The sequence below is a fragment of the Ambystoma mexicanum genome, chromosome 6q, assembly GCF_040938575.1.
Source record: "Ambystoma mexicanum isolate Mex_15411 chromosome 6q, UKY_AmexF1_1, whole genome shotgun sequence".
Lineage (NCBI taxonomy): Eukaryota > Metazoa > Chordata > Amphibia > Caudata > Ambystomatidae > Ambystoma > Ambystoma mexicanum.
The window spans coordinates 1,632,668,133-1,632,682,138 of NC_090937.1; the positions used below are offsets into that span (position 1 = coordinate 1,632,668,133).

Here is a 14,006-nt window from a genome sequence, read left to right on the forward strand (position 1 = left end):
CTCCTCCTCCACGCTGAGAAGGCATACATACTCTCGGTCGTAGCCGTCCTGCAGGTATTGAGGCTGTTCGTTTCCACTTGGTGGATGGTGTGGTGGGGGGTAAGGGTATGGCTCCCTGTCACGTTCCCGGTTGTCTGGTGCTTCCGCTCTGCGGGTGTCTTCGCGTTCCAGTTCCCGCATGAAGTCATCCTGATAGGCATCGTATAATTCGTGGTCTTTCCTGTCTGGTTCAATCTGAAGTCCTTCCAAGGCTCTCACTGTGTTTGGGCGTTGATATGATGGCGCGAGAGGTGCGTTCCTGTCCACATGGTGATGCTGTTCTTTATGTGCGTCCATCGTGCGAGGGGTAGATCGTGGGCGTGCTGATCCTCCTTCTGGTAGTAGTTCTTTGCACATCACTTGGAAGTGGTTCTCCATTCCGCATCTCATGCATCGTTGCCCAATGGCGGGGCACGGTCCTCTGTGTGGATATTCGAATCCGCAGCGATAGCATTGGCGGTCACCCTGTGCTCGTTGTGTCGGGTACCTCTGGTTGGTCCTTGGTTGGGTGTTTGGCTGGCGGGCGTAGGGATGAATTGCGGCTATGGTTTCTCCCTTTTTGGGGTTCTCAATGGCTGCTGCTTGAATGTCCACTCTTTCGTATACCCTGGCTAGGTCTAGTACCTCTTTTAGGGATAGGGGTTTCTTGAGGAGGTGCTTCCGGAACATCGAGGATACACACCCTTCTATGATGCGTAATCTAATGGCTTCTTCGTCATTAAAGTTAGCAAAGTCACATTTTGATATTTTCCTCTGAAGACGTATTACGAACTCCCCTATTGATTCGTGAGGTAGCTGGCCACATTGGTTGAAAGTGTACCTTTCATAGTCCCGGTTCGGTGAGATGACTAGTTTTTCGTTAATGGCTTGCAGGAGTCTTGCATATGTGGTGCGGTCTTGTGGAGGGATCGTGCGTATAATATTTTTGATTTCTCTCCCTGCGACATTTGCAAATATGCTCAGTATGTTGGGAGGTTCTTGTGTGCCAATGGCACCCACGAAGTCGTCAAATTCCTCCATCCATTCTTCCCATCTCTGCCCCTGGTCATGGTGTGGGTTTAGCGTGAACGGGGCAGGTCTCCTCATTAGGCTTGCATGAGAGGAGGGAGCTCCCGGTGGTGGTGGTGGTGCATTAGGGTCTGCCGCGTCTGCAGATGACATGGCGGTATCTTGGTGTGTAGCGTGGAGTGCTGCGTCGCGGATGCTCTGGGTGCTCTGATAGGCTTTTGCACCGTGGTTCTCTTGAACTGCTGCTGTGTATATTCGCCCACTGGGGCACGTTGTTCACCCTCTGCTGTTTGTGTGCAGAGTGGCGTTCTGGCAATGTCACCTTCGGGTTCTTGCAGAATTTTCTTTTTTTTTTTTTTTGGTGTTTTTACCAATGTGTCACGTAGGTGGGAGACTCGGGTTTCCCCTTTGCAAATGTTACCTTTGGGTGTGTCTGCTGGTGTGTCACGTGGGTGGGAGACACGGGGTTTCCCCTTTCAAGTGTCACCTTCGGGTGTCTCTACAGATGTGTCACGTGGGTGGGAGACTCGGGGTTCCTTTTTGCAGGTGTCACCTTCGGGCGATTTCACTGGTTCCCTGATGTGTCACGTGGGTGGGAGACTCGGGGTTCCCTTTTCGCTACCCTTTTCCGACTCCTTACTTGAGGGTGGATGCCGCGAGCCTGCGGGTCTCCTCTTCCGTGACGTGTGGGCCTCTTCTGGTCCGCAGGCTCCGCTCGTTGTTGGCGTTCGCGGTCCTCTTCTTGCCGAGGTGCGCGGGACGTCTTCTGCTGGGCGCTGCGGTCCTGGTCGGCTGGCCGCTGTCGGCGGGCTTCCGCTGCTGGGCTCTTCGCTGCTGGGCTCTGCAGTTGGGGCGCACGGGCCTCTCGATCTTCCGGTCGGCTGGGCACTTCAGTCTCGGGCGCACGGGCCCCTCGATCACCTGGTCGGCTGGGCCAGCTGCCGGTGGGCCTCCGCTGCTGGGCTCTTCGCTGCTGGGCTCTGCAGTTGGGGCGCACGGGCCTCTCGATCTTCCGGTCGGCTGGTTAGCTGGCAGTCCTCCGCTGTCGGGTTCCTCGCCACCGGGCTCTCCAGTCTTGGGCGCACGGTCCTCCCCGATCTTCTGGTCGGCTGGTCTGCTGCTGGCAGGCCACCGCTGCTGGGCTCCACTCTGCTGGGCTCTCCGGTCCTGATACGCTGTAGGGCACACGGGCCTACCTGGTCTGCTGGGCTCACGAGCCCTCCTTAACTGCTGGGCACACGGGCCCTCCCTGAACGCTGCTGGGCTCGCAGGCCCTCCTCACACTGCTGGGCTCACGGGCCCTTCAAGCTGCTGGGCACACGGGCCCTCCCTGGACGCTGCTGGGCACACGGGCCCTCCAATCACTGCTGGGCTCACGGGCCCTTCAAGCTGCTGGGCACACGGGCCCTCCACTCACTGCTGGGCTCACAGGCCCTCCTCACACTGCTGGGCTCACGGGCCCTTCAAGCTGCTGGGCACACGGGCCCTCCCCGGACGCTGCTGGGCACACGGGCCCTCCAATCACTGCTGGGCTCACGGGCCCTTCAAGCTGCTGGGCACACGGGCCCTCCACTCACTGCTGCCGGCACCCACGGGTTCGCATCGGCTTCGTCGCCAGTGTTGTGCTCCGTTCATTCATGCATACCCAAGCCTCAAGAATGACACGGAGCCAATGCTGCAGTGAACCATCTTTATTCACTCCCTGACACCAACTGCCGTTTCCTTCCCCGGCCCCCTCCTTTTCCCTTTCTCTCCCGCTCCTTCTCTGTTGCCGCTCTTAAAGGGGTAGTGTCCCTTTATTCATGTACAACAGTTCCACTCTTGCGCTAAATAGGAGAGGGTCCCAGCCCAGCCAACAAAATGTACTGTTCAATCAAACCAAACTTAAAACCAAGCTCCTTTTTTAAGGGGTCCCGGGGAAATGTTGGGCTGACCGGCAAGACCTCATGATGCAAACTGCTTCTGCGTCAAACGCAAGCTTTTTCATTCCCAGCCAATGACTTATTCTTATTTCTAAGGGGCGCTCCATCACATAGCCCAGACAGGCAGGCGTTGGTGGTATAGTGGTGAGCATAGCTGCCTTCCAAGCAGTGACCCGGGTTTTATTCCCGGCCAACGCAGATCAAATCTTTAAATTGTTCAAAATGCATTTTTTGGAAATCAGACTCATGCTGAAAGCAAAGCTGACACACTTTTCGCGAAAATCAAAACCCCATCCAGGAAAGGTTCTTGCATCCTAGTTTCTGCAACTGTCTATCGGTGAGGGGATTGAAGCGAGCAGGGCTCCTGGCCCCTCCCCGACAAAGCCCTGACGAAGGCCTGACAAAGGCCTATTCGCCTTGCCCTGACGGGCAAAGGTCCCAGCAGGCCACCGAGCACAGCACCTCAGCCTATTAGAGTGAGGTTTCAGGATCTCTCTCATCCTGTAAACCAACATACTGAGGAAGGTGAAACGTGTGGCTGCGCTCCTCACATGCTGAAGCAGCAGCAGCCCTTTCCCTGAAGCAAAGTTCCTTCATTCCTCCCTCCCATAACCCTTAGCAGGGGATTTATGGTAATTGAGTTGAGTTTCCAAACTGGCCCTTCCTTCCTTCCTTCCCATATCTGCCAGCTCGAGAAGGCTTGTTTTGTTGCACCTGGGAAGTAAAGTATCTATTTGCGAGAGAGAGAGAATGAGAGAGAGAGACAGAGAGAGAGAGAGACAGAGAGAGAAGGGGAAGGGGTGTTGGCAGTTAGGGTGTGAGCTAGAAAAATGAGGCCTGTCTGCAAAAGGCCATGGGATGGGAGTGCGTGGTTGCAGGTTGTTTGGCTTTGTAAGGCCTACTGCCCGCTTCACTCGAAACTGGGTCTAGGGTTGTCGGTTTGTAGGCTGTAAAAGCCCAGAAAAGCTCTTGTTCTCCAACCAGCAGAGTGGCGCAGCGGAAGCGTGCTGGGCCCATAACCCAGAGGTCGATGGATCGAAACCATCCTCTGCTAAGTTTTTTCAAATTGTGTTTTTGTGTCATGGCATTAGGGCACAAAGAGCTGTAAGTGCCTGGATGCAATGTCATTCCTTGAACTTGCTGCCTCGTTCCACTCTTGCGCTAAATAGGAGAGGGTCCCAGCCCAGCCAACAAAATGTACTGTTCAATCAAACCAAACTTAAAACCAAGCTCCTTTTTTAAGGGGTCCCGGGGAAATGTTGGGCTGACCGGCAAGACCTCATGATGCGAACTGCTTCTGCGTCAAACGCAAGCTTTTTTCATTCCCAGCCAATGACTTATTCTTATTTCTAAGGGGCGCTCCATCACATAGCCCAGACAGGCAGGCGTTGGTGGTATAGTGGTGAGCATAGCTGCCTTCCAAGCAGTTGACCCGGGCTCGATTCGCAGATCAAATCTTTAAATTGTTCGAAATGCATTTTTTGGAAATCAGACTCATGCTGAAAGCAAAGCTGACACACTTTTCGCGAAAATCAAAACCCCATCCAGGAAAGGTTCTTGCATCCTAGTTTCTGCAACTGTCTATCGGTGAGGGGATTGAAGCGAGCAGGGCTCCTGGCCCCTCCCCGACAAAGCCCTGACGAAGGCCTGACAAAGGCCTATTCGCCTTGCCCTGACGGGCAAAGGTCCCAGCAGGCCACCGAGCACAGCACCTCAGCCTATTAGAGTGAGGTTTCAGGATCTCTCTCATCCTGTAAACCAACATACTGAGGAAGGTGAAACGTGTGGCTGCGCTCCTCACATGCTGAAGCAGCAGCAGCCCTTTCCCTGAAGCAAAGTTCCTTCATTCCTCCCTCCCATAACCCTTAGCAGGGGATTTATGGTAATTGAGTTGAGTTTCCAAACTGGCCCTTCCTTCCTTCCTTCCCATATCTGCCAGCTCGAGAAGGCTTGTTTTGTTGCACCTGGGAAGTAAAGTATCTATTTGCGAGAGAGAGAGAATGAGAGAGAGAGACAGAGAGAGAGAGACAGAGAGAGAAGGGGAAGGGGTGTTGGCAGTTAGGGTGTGAGCTAGAGAAATGAGGCCTGTCTGCAAAAGGCCATGGGATGGGAGTGCGTGGTTGCAGGTTGTTTGGCTTTGTAAGGCCTACTGCCCGCTTCACTCGAAACTGGGTCTAGGGTTGTCGGTTTGTAGGCTGTAAAAGCCCCGAAAAGCTCTCGTTCTCCAGCCAGCAGAGTGGCGCAGCGGAAGCGTGCTGGGCCCATAACCCAGAGGTCGATGGATCGAAACCATCCTCTGCTAAGTTTTTTCAAATTATGTTTTTGTGTCATGGCATTAGGGCACAAAGAGCTGTAAGTGCCTGGATGCAATGTCATTCCTTGAACTTGCTGCCTCGTTCCACTCTTGCGCTAAATAGGAGAGGGTCCCAGCCCAGCCAACAAAATGTACTGTTCAATCAAACCAAATTTAAAACCAAGCTCTTTTTTTAAGGGGTCCCGGGGAAATGTTGGGCTGACCGGCAAGACCTCATGATGCGAACTGCTTCTGCGTCAAACGCAAGCTTTTTTCATTCCCAGCCAATGACTTATTCTTATTTCTAAGGGGCGCTCCATCAGATAGTCCAAACAGGCAGGCGTTGGTGGTATAGTGGTGAGCATAGCTGCCTTCCAAGCAGTTGACCCGGGTTCGATTCCCGGCCAACGCAGATCAAATCTTTAAATTGTTCAAAATGCATTTTTTGGAAATCAGACTCATGCTGAAAGCAAAGCTGACACACTTTTCGTGAAAATCAAAACCCCATCCAGGAAAGGTTCTTGCATCCTAGTTTCTGCAACTGTCTATCGGTGAGGGGATTGAAGCGAGCAGGGCTCCTGGCCCCTCCCCAACAAAGCCCTGACGAAGGCCTGACAAAGGCCTATTCGCCTTGCCCTGACGGGCAAAGGTCCCAGCAGGCCACCGAGCACAGCACCTCAGCCTATTAGAGTGAGGTTTCAGGATCTCTATCATCCTGTAAACCAACATACTGAGGAAGGTGAAACGTGTGGCTGCGCTCCTCACATGCTGAAGCAGCAGCAGCCCTTTCCCTGAAGCAAAGTTCCTTCATTCCTCCCTCCCATAACCCTTAGCAGGGGATTTATGGTAATTGAGTTGAGTTTCCAAACTGGCCCTTCCTTCCTTCCTTCCCATATCTGCCAGCTCGAGAAGGCTTGTTTTGTTGCACCTGGGAAGTAAAGTATCTATTTGCGAGAGAGAGAGAATGAGAGAGAGAGACAGAGAGAGAGAGACAGAGAGAGAAGGGGAAGGGGTGTTGGCAGTTAGGGTGTGAGCTAGAGAAATGAGGCCTGTCTGCAAAAGGCCATGGGATGGGAGTGCGTGGTTGCAGGTTGTTTGGCTTTGTAAGGCCTACTGCCCGCTTCACTCGAAACTGGGTCTAGGGTTGTCGGTTTGTAGGCTGTAAAAGCCCAGAAAAGCTCTTGTTCTCCAACCAGCAGAGTGGCGCAGCGGAAGCGTGCTGGGCCCATAACCCAGAGGTCGATGGATCCAAACCATCCTCTGCTAAGTTTTTTCAAATTATGTTTTTGTGTCATGGCATTAGGGCACAAAGAGCTGTAAGTGCCTGGATGCAATGTCATTCCTTGAACTTGCTGCCTCGTTCCACTCTTGCGCTAAATAGGAGAGGGTCCCAGCCCAGCCAACAAAATGTACTGTTCAATCAAACCAAACTTAAAACCAAGCTCCTTTTTTAAGGGGTCCCGGGGAAATGTTGGGCTGACCGGCAAGACCTCATGATGCGAACTGCTTCTGCGTCAAACGCAAGCTTTTTTCATTCCCAGCCAATGACTTATTCTTATTTCTAAGGGGCGCTCCATCACATAGCCCAGACAGGCAGGAGTTGGTGGTATAGTGGTGAGCATAGCTGCCTTCCAAGCAGTTAACACAGATCAAATCTTTAAATTGTTCAAAATGCATTTTTGGGAAATCAGACTCATGCTGAAAGCAAAGCTGACACACTTTTCGCGAAAATCAAAACCCCATCCAGGAAAGGTTCTTGCATCCTAGTTTCCGCAACTGTCTATCGGTGAGGGGATTGAAGCGAGCAGGGCTCCTGGCCCCTCCCCGACAAAGCCCTGACGAAGGCCTATTCGCCTTGCCCTGACGGGCAAAGGTCCCAGCAGGCCACCGAGCACATCACTTCAGCCTATTAGAGTGAGGTTTCAGGATCTCTCTCATCCTGTAAACCAACATACTGAGGAAGGTGAAACGTGTGGCTGCGCTCCTCACATGCTGAAGCAGCAGCAGCCCTTTCCCTGAAGCAAAGTTCCTTCATTCCTCCCTCCCATAACCCTTAGCAGGGGATTTATGGTAATTGAGTTGAGTTTCCAAACTGGCCCTTCCTTCCTTCCTTCCTTCCCATATCTGCCAGCTCGAGAAGGCTTGTTTTGTTGCACCTGGGAAGTAAAGTATCTATTTGCGAGAGAGAGAGAATGAGAGAGAGAGACAGAGAGAGAGAGACAGAGAGAGAAGGGGAAGGGGTGTTGGCAGTTAGGGTGTGAGCTAGAGAAATGAGGCCTGTCTGCAAAAGGCCATGGGATGGGAGTGCGTGGTTGCAGGTTGTTTGGCTTTGTAAGGCCTACTGCCCGCTTCACTCGAAACTGGGTCTAGGGTTGTCGTTTTGTAGGCTGTAAAAGCCCCGAAAAGCTCTCGTTCTCCAGCCAGCAGAGTGGCGCAGCGGAAGCGTGCTGGGCCCATAACCCAGAGGTCGATGGATCGAAACCATCCTCTGCTAAGTTTTTTCAAATTATGTTTTTGTGTCATGGCATTAGGGCACAAAGAGCTGTAAGTGCCTGGATGCAATGTCATTCCTTGAACTTGCTGCCTCGTTCCACTCTTGCGCTAAATAGGAGAGGGTCCCAGCCCAGCCAACAAAATGTACTGTTCAATCAAACCAAACTTAAAACCAAGCTCCTTTTTTAAGGGGTCCCGGGGAAATGTTGGGCTGACCGGCAAGACCTCATGATGCAAACTGCTTCTGCGTCAAACGCAAGCTTTTTCATTCCCAGCCAATGACTTATTCTTATTTCTAAGGGGCGCTCCATCACATAGCCCAGACAGGCAGGCGTTGGTGGTATAGTGGTGAGCATAGCTGCCTTCCAAGCAGTGACCCGGGTTTTATTCCCGGCCAACGCAGATCAAATCTTTAAATTGTTCAAAATGCATTTTTTGGAAATCAGACTCATGCTGAAAGCAAAGCTGACACACTTTTCGCGAAAATCAAAACCCCATCCAGGAAAGGTTCTTGCATCCTAGTTTCTGCAACTGTCTATCGGTGAGGGGATTGAAGCGAGCAGGGCTCCTGGCCCCTCCCCGACAAAGCCCTGACGAAGGCCTGACAAAGGCCTATTCGCCTTGCCCTGACGGGCAAAGGTCCCAGCAGGCCACCGAGCACAGCACCTCAGCCTATTAGAGTGAGGTTTCAGGATCTCTCTCATCCTGTAAACCAACATACTGAGGAAGGTGAAACGTGTGGCTGCGCTCCTCACATGCTGAAGCAGCAGCAGCCCTTTCCCTGAAGCAAAGTTCCTTCATTCCTCCCTCCCATAACCCTTAGCAGGGGATTTATGGTAATTGAGTTGAGTTTCCAAACTGGCCCTTCCTTCCTTCCTTCCCATATCTGCCAGCTCGAGAAGGCTTGTTTTGTTGCACCTGGGAAGTAAAGTATCTATTTGCGAGAGAGAGAGAATGAGAGAGAGAGACAGAGAGAGAGAGAGACAGAGAGAGAAGGGGAAGGGGTGTTGGCAGTTAGGGTGTGAGCTAGAGAAATGAGGCCTGTCTGTAAAAGGCCATTGGATGGGAGTGCGTGGTTGCAGGTTGTTTGGCTTTGTAAGGCCTAATGCCCGCTTCACTCGAAACTGGGTCTAGGGTTGTCGGTTTGTAGGCTGTAAAAGCCCAGAAAAGCTCTTGTTCTCCAACCAGCAGAGTGGCGCAGCGGAAGCGTGCTGGGCCCATAACCCAGAGGTCGATGGATCGAAACCATCCTCTGCTAAGTTTTTTCAAATTGTGTTTTTGTGTCATGGCATTAGGGCACAAAGAGCTGTAAGTGCCTGGATGCAATGTCATTCCTTGAACTTGCTGCCTCGTTCCACTCTTGCGCTAAATAGGAGAGGGTCCCAGCCCAGCCAACAAAATGTACTGTTCAATCAAACCAAACTTAAAACCAAGCTCCTTTTTTAAGGGGTCCCGGGGAAATGTTGGGCTGACCGGCAAGACCTCATGATGCGAACTGCTTCTGCGTCAAACGCAAGCTTTTTTCATTCCCAGCCAATGACTTATTCTTATTTCTAAGGGGCGCTCCATCACATAGCCCAGACAGGCAGGCGTTGGTGGTATAGTGGTGAGCATAGCTGCCTTCCAAGCAGTTGACCCGGGCTCGATTCGCAGATCAAATCTTTAAATTGTTCGAAATGCATTTTTTGGAAATCAGACTCATGCTGAAAGCAAAGCTGACACACTTTTCGTGAAAATCAAAACCCCATCCAGGAAAGGTTCTTGCATCCTAGTTTCTGCAACTGTCTATCGGTGAGGGGATTGAAGCGAGCAGGGCTCCTGGCCCCTCCCCAACAAAGCCCTGACGAAGGCCTGACAAAGGCCTATTCGCCTTGCCCTGACGGGCAAAGGTCCCAGCAGGCCACCGAGCACAGCACCTCAGCCTATTAGAGTGAGGTTTCAGGATCTCTATCATCCTGTAAACCAACATACTGAGGAAGGTGAAACGTGTGGCTGCGCTCCTCACATGCTGAAGCAGCAGCAGCCCTTTCCCTGAAGCAAAGTTCCTTCATTCCTCCCTCCCATAACCCTTAGCAGGGGATTTATGGTAATTGAGTTGAGTTTCCAAACTGGCCCTTCCTTCCTTCCTTCCCATATCTGCCAGCTCGAGAAGGCTTGTTTTGTTGCACCTGGGAAGTAAAGTATCTATTTGCGAGAGAGAGAGAATGAGAGAGAGAGACAGAGAGAGAGAGACAGAGAGAGAAGGGGAAGGGGTGTTGGCAGTTAGGGTGTGAGCTAGAGAAATGAGGCCTGTCTGCAAAAGGCCATGGGATGGGAGTGCGTGGTTGCAGGTTGTTTGGCTTTGTAAGGCCTACTGCCCGCTTCACTCGAAACTGGGTCTAGGGTTGTCGGTTTGTAGGCTGTAAAAGCCCAGAAAAGCTCTTGTTCTCCAACCAGCAGAGTGGCGCAGCGGAAGCGTGCTGGGCCCATAACCCAGAGGTCGATGGATCGAAACCATCCTCTGCTAACTTTTTTCAAATTATGTTTTTGTGTCATGGCATTAGGGCACAAAGAGCTGTAAGTGCCTGGATGCAATGTCATTCCTTGAACTTGCTGCCTCGTTCCACTCTTGCGCTAAATAGGAGAGGGTCCCAGCCCAGCCAACAAAATGTACTGTTCAATCAAACCAAACTTAAAACCAAGCTCCTTTTTTAAGGGGTCCCGGGGAAATGTTGGGCTGACCGGCAAGACCTCATGATGCGAACTGCTTCTGCGTCAAACGCAAGCTTTTTTCATTCCCAGCCAATGACTTATTCTTATTTCTAAGGGGCGCTCCATCGCATAGCCCAGACAGGCAGGCGTTGGTGGTATAGTGGTGAGCATAGCTGCCTTCCAAGCAGTTGTCGCGGGTTCGATTCCCCGCCAACGCAGATCAAATCTTTAAATTGTTCAAAATGTATTTTTGGGAAATCAGACTCATGCTGAAAGCAAAGCTGACACACTTTTCGCGAAAATCAAAACCCCATCCAGGAAAGGTTCTTGCATCCTAGTTTCTGCAACTGTCTATCGGTGAGGGGATTGAAGCGAGCAGGGCTCCTGGCCCCTCCCCGACAAAGCCCTGACGAAGGCCTGACAAAGGCCTATTCGCCTTGCCCTGACGGGCAAAGGTCCCAGCAGGCCACCGAGCACAGCACCTCAGCCTATTAGAGTGAGGTTTCAGGATCTCTCTCATCCTGTAAACCAACATACTGAGGAAGGTGAAACGTGTGGCTGCGCTCCTCACATGCTGAAGCAGCAGCAGCCCTTTCCCTGAAGCAAAGTTCCTTCATTCCTCCCTCCCATAACCCTTAGCAGGGGATTTATGGTAATTGAGTTGAGTTTCCAAACTGGCCCTTCCTTCCTTCCTTCCCATATCTGCCAGCTCGAGAAGGCTTGTTTTGTTGCACCTGGGAAGTAAAGTATCTATTTGCGAGAGAGAGAGAATGAGAGAGAGAGACAGAGAGAGAGAGACAGAGAGAGAAGGGGAAGGGGTGTTGGCAGTTAGGGTGTGAGCTAGAGAAATGAGGCCTGTCTGCAAAAGGCCATGGGATGGGAGTGCGTGGTTGCAGTTTGTTTGGCTTTGTAAGGCCTACTGCCGCTTCACTCGAAACTGGGTCTAGGGTTGTCGGTTTGTAGGCTGTAAAAGCCCAGAAAAGCTCTTGTTCTCCAACCAGCAGAGTGGCGCAGCGGAAGCGTGCTGGGCCCATAACCCAGAGGTCGATGGATCGAAACCATCCTCTGCTAACTTTTTTCAAATTATGTTTTTGTGTCATGGCATTAGGGCACAAAGAGCTGTAAGTGCCTGGATGCAATGTCATTCCTTGAACTTGCTGCCTCGTTCCACTCTTGCGCTAAATAGGAGAGGGTCCCAGCCCAGCCAACAAAATGTACTGTTCAATCAAACCAAACTTAAAACCAAGCTCTTTTTTTAAGGGGTCCCGGGGAAATGTTGGGCTGACCGGCAAGACCTCATGATGCGAACTGCTTCTGCGTCAAATGCAAGCTTTTTTCATTCCCAGCCAATGACTTATTCTTATTTCTAAGGGGCGCTCCATCACATAGCCCAGACAGGCAGGAGTTGGTGGTATAGTGGTGAGCATAGCTGCCTTCCAAGCAGTTAACACAGATCAAATCTTTAAATTGTTCAAAATGCATTTTTGGAAATCAGACTCATGCTGAAAGCAAAGCTGACACACTTTTCGCGAAAATCAAAACCCCATCCAGGAAAGGTTCTTGCATCCTAGTTTCCGCAACTGTCTATCGGTGAGGGGATTGAAGCGAGCAGGGCTCCTGGCCCCTCCCCGACAAAGCCCTGACGAAGGCCTATTCGCCTTGCCCTGACGGGCAAAGGTCCCAGCAGGCCACCGAGCACATCACTTCAGCCTATTAGAGTGAGGTTTCAGGATCTCTCTCATCCTGTAAACCAACATACTGAGGAAGGTGAAACCTGTGGCTGCGCTCCTCACATGCTGAAGCAGCAGCAGCCCTTTCCCTGAAGCAAAGTTCCTTCATTCCTCCCTCCCATAACCCTTAGCAGGGGATTTATGGTAATTGAGTTGAGTTTCCAAACTGGCCCTTCCTTCCTTCCTTCCTTCCCATATCTGCCAGCTCGAGAAGGCTTGTTTTGTTGCACCTGGGAAGTAAAGTATCTATTTGCGAGAGAGAGAGAATGAGAGAGAGAGACAGAGAGAGAGAGACAGAGAGAGAAGGGGAAGGGGTGTTGGCAGTTAGGGTGTGAGCTAGAGAAATGAGGCCTGTCTGCAAAAGGCCATGGGATGGGAGTGCGTGGTTGCAGGTTGTTTGGCTTTGTAAGGCCTACTGCCCGCTTCACTCGAAACTGGGTCTAGGGTTGTCGTTTTGTAGGCTGTAAAAGCCCCGAAAAGCTCTCGTTCTCCAGCCAGCAGAGTGGCGCAGCGGAAGCGTGCTGGGCCCATAACCCAGAGGTCGATGGATCGAAACCATCCTCTGCTAAGTTTTTTCAAATTATGTTTTTGTGTCATGGCATTAGGGCACAAAGAGCTGTAAGTGCCTGGATGCAATGTCATTCCTTGAACTTGCTGCCTCGTTCCACTCTTGCGCTAAATAGGAGAGGGTCCCAGCCCAGCCAACAAAATGTACTGTTCAATCAAACCAAACTTAAAACCAAGCTCCTTTTTTAAGGGGTCCCGGGGAAATGTTGGGCTGACCGGCAAGACCTCATGATGCAAACTGCTTCTGCGTCAAACGCAAGCTTTTTCATTCCCAGCCAATGACTTATTCTTATTTCTAAGGGGCGCTCCATCACATAGCCCAGACAGGCAGGCGTTGGTGGTATAGTGGTGAGCATAGCTGCCTTCCAAGCAGTGATCCGGGTTTTATTCCCGGCCAACGCAGATCAAATCTTTAAATTGTTCAAAATGCATTTTTTGGAAATCAGACTCATGCTGAAAGCAAAGCTGACACACTTTTCGCGAAAATCAAAACCCCATCCAGGAAAGGTTCTTGCATCCTAGTTTCTGCAACTGTCTATCGGTGAGGGGATTGAAGCGAGCAGGGCTCCTGGCCCCTCCCCGACAAAGCCCTGACGAAGGCCTGACAAAGGCCTATTCGCCTTGCCCTGACGGGCAAAGGTCCCAGCAGGCCACCGAGCACAGCACCTCAGCCTATTAGAGTGAGGTTTCAGGATCTCTCTCATCCTGTAAACCAACATACTGAGGAAGGTGAAACGTGTGGCTGCGCTCCTCACATGCTGAAGCAGCAGCAGCCCTTTCCCTGAAGCAAAGTTCCTTCATTCCTCCCTCCCATAACCCTTAGCAGGGGATTTATGGTAATTGAGTTGAGTTTCCAAACTGGCCCTTCCTTCCTTCCTTCCCATATCTGCCAGCTCGAGAAGGCTTGTTTTGTTGCACCTGGGAAGTAAAGTATCTATTTGCGAGTGTTAGGCAGAAACCTGTGCAGTTCCCTTGGGGAACACTGCAAAAGATTTAAGACTACAGGTATAGCAGTAAACCCACTTGGTAGCAGTCTGCACCACCCAGATTTACCTGGTAGCTGTGGCTGAGCAGTCAGACTTCCCTCAAGAAGAGTTAGGCAGTATGTAAAGTATACACAATAGGTACTCAAATACAATAGCACAAGCAAACACTGACCAGAGCTTGGTTTCAAAAGTATATAGTTATTTATTTATAAAACACACATAAGTTGAAATCACTCTAGCAAAAGATAGTAAAAACACTTCAAACACAGTTATATTG

At 51.3% G+C, this 14,006-nt stretch overlaps 8 non-coding genes across 8 annotated transcripts; all 8 read left to right on the forward strand.

Moving 5' to 3' along the window:
* Positions 1-3,951: 3,951 nt before the first annotated feature.
* Positions 3,952-4,023, forward strand: TRNAM-CAU (transfer RNA methionine (anticodon CAU)). The gene has a single exon. It is a non-coding gene; the product is annotated as a tRNA-Met (tRNA).
* Positions 4,024-5,199: 1,176 nt separating this feature from the next.
* On the forward strand, positions 5,200-5,271 carry TRNAM-CAU (transfer RNA methionine (anticodon CAU)). Its single transcript has one exon. It is a non-coding gene; the product is annotated as a tRNA-Met (tRNA).
* A 331-nt stretch (positions 5,272-5,602) lies between these two features.
* On the forward strand, positions 5,603-5,674 carry TRNAG-UCC (transfer RNA glycine (anticodon UCC)). The gene has a single exon. It is a non-coding gene; the product is annotated as a tRNA-Gly (tRNA).
* Positions 5,675-7,684: 2,010 nt separating this feature from the next.
* On the forward strand, positions 7,685-7,756 carry TRNAM-CAU (transfer RNA methionine (anticodon CAU)). The gene has a single exon. It is a non-coding gene; the product is annotated as a tRNA-Met (tRNA).
* A 1,185-nt stretch (positions 7,757-8,941) lies between these two features.
* TRNAM-CAU (transfer RNA methionine (anticodon CAU)) lies at positions 8,942-9,013 on the forward strand. Its single transcript has one exon. It is a non-coding gene; the product is annotated as a tRNA-Met (tRNA).
* A 1,176-nt stretch (positions 9,014-10,189) lies between these two features.
* Positions 10,190-10,261, forward strand: TRNAM-CAU (transfer RNA methionine (anticodon CAU)). The gene has a single exon. It is a non-coding gene; the product is annotated as a tRNA-Met (tRNA).
* A 1,184-nt stretch (positions 10,262-11,445) lies between these two features.
* TRNAM-CAU (transfer RNA methionine (anticodon CAU)) lies at positions 11,446-11,517 on the forward strand. Its single transcript has one exon. It is a non-coding gene; the product is annotated as a tRNA-Met (tRNA).
* Positions 11,518-12,672: 1,155 nt separating this feature from the next.
* TRNAM-CAU (transfer RNA methionine (anticodon CAU)) lies at positions 12,673-12,744 on the forward strand. Its single transcript has one exon. It is a non-coding gene; the product is annotated as a tRNA-Met (tRNA).
* The last annotated feature ends 1,262 nt before the right edge of the window (positions 12,745-14,006 follow it).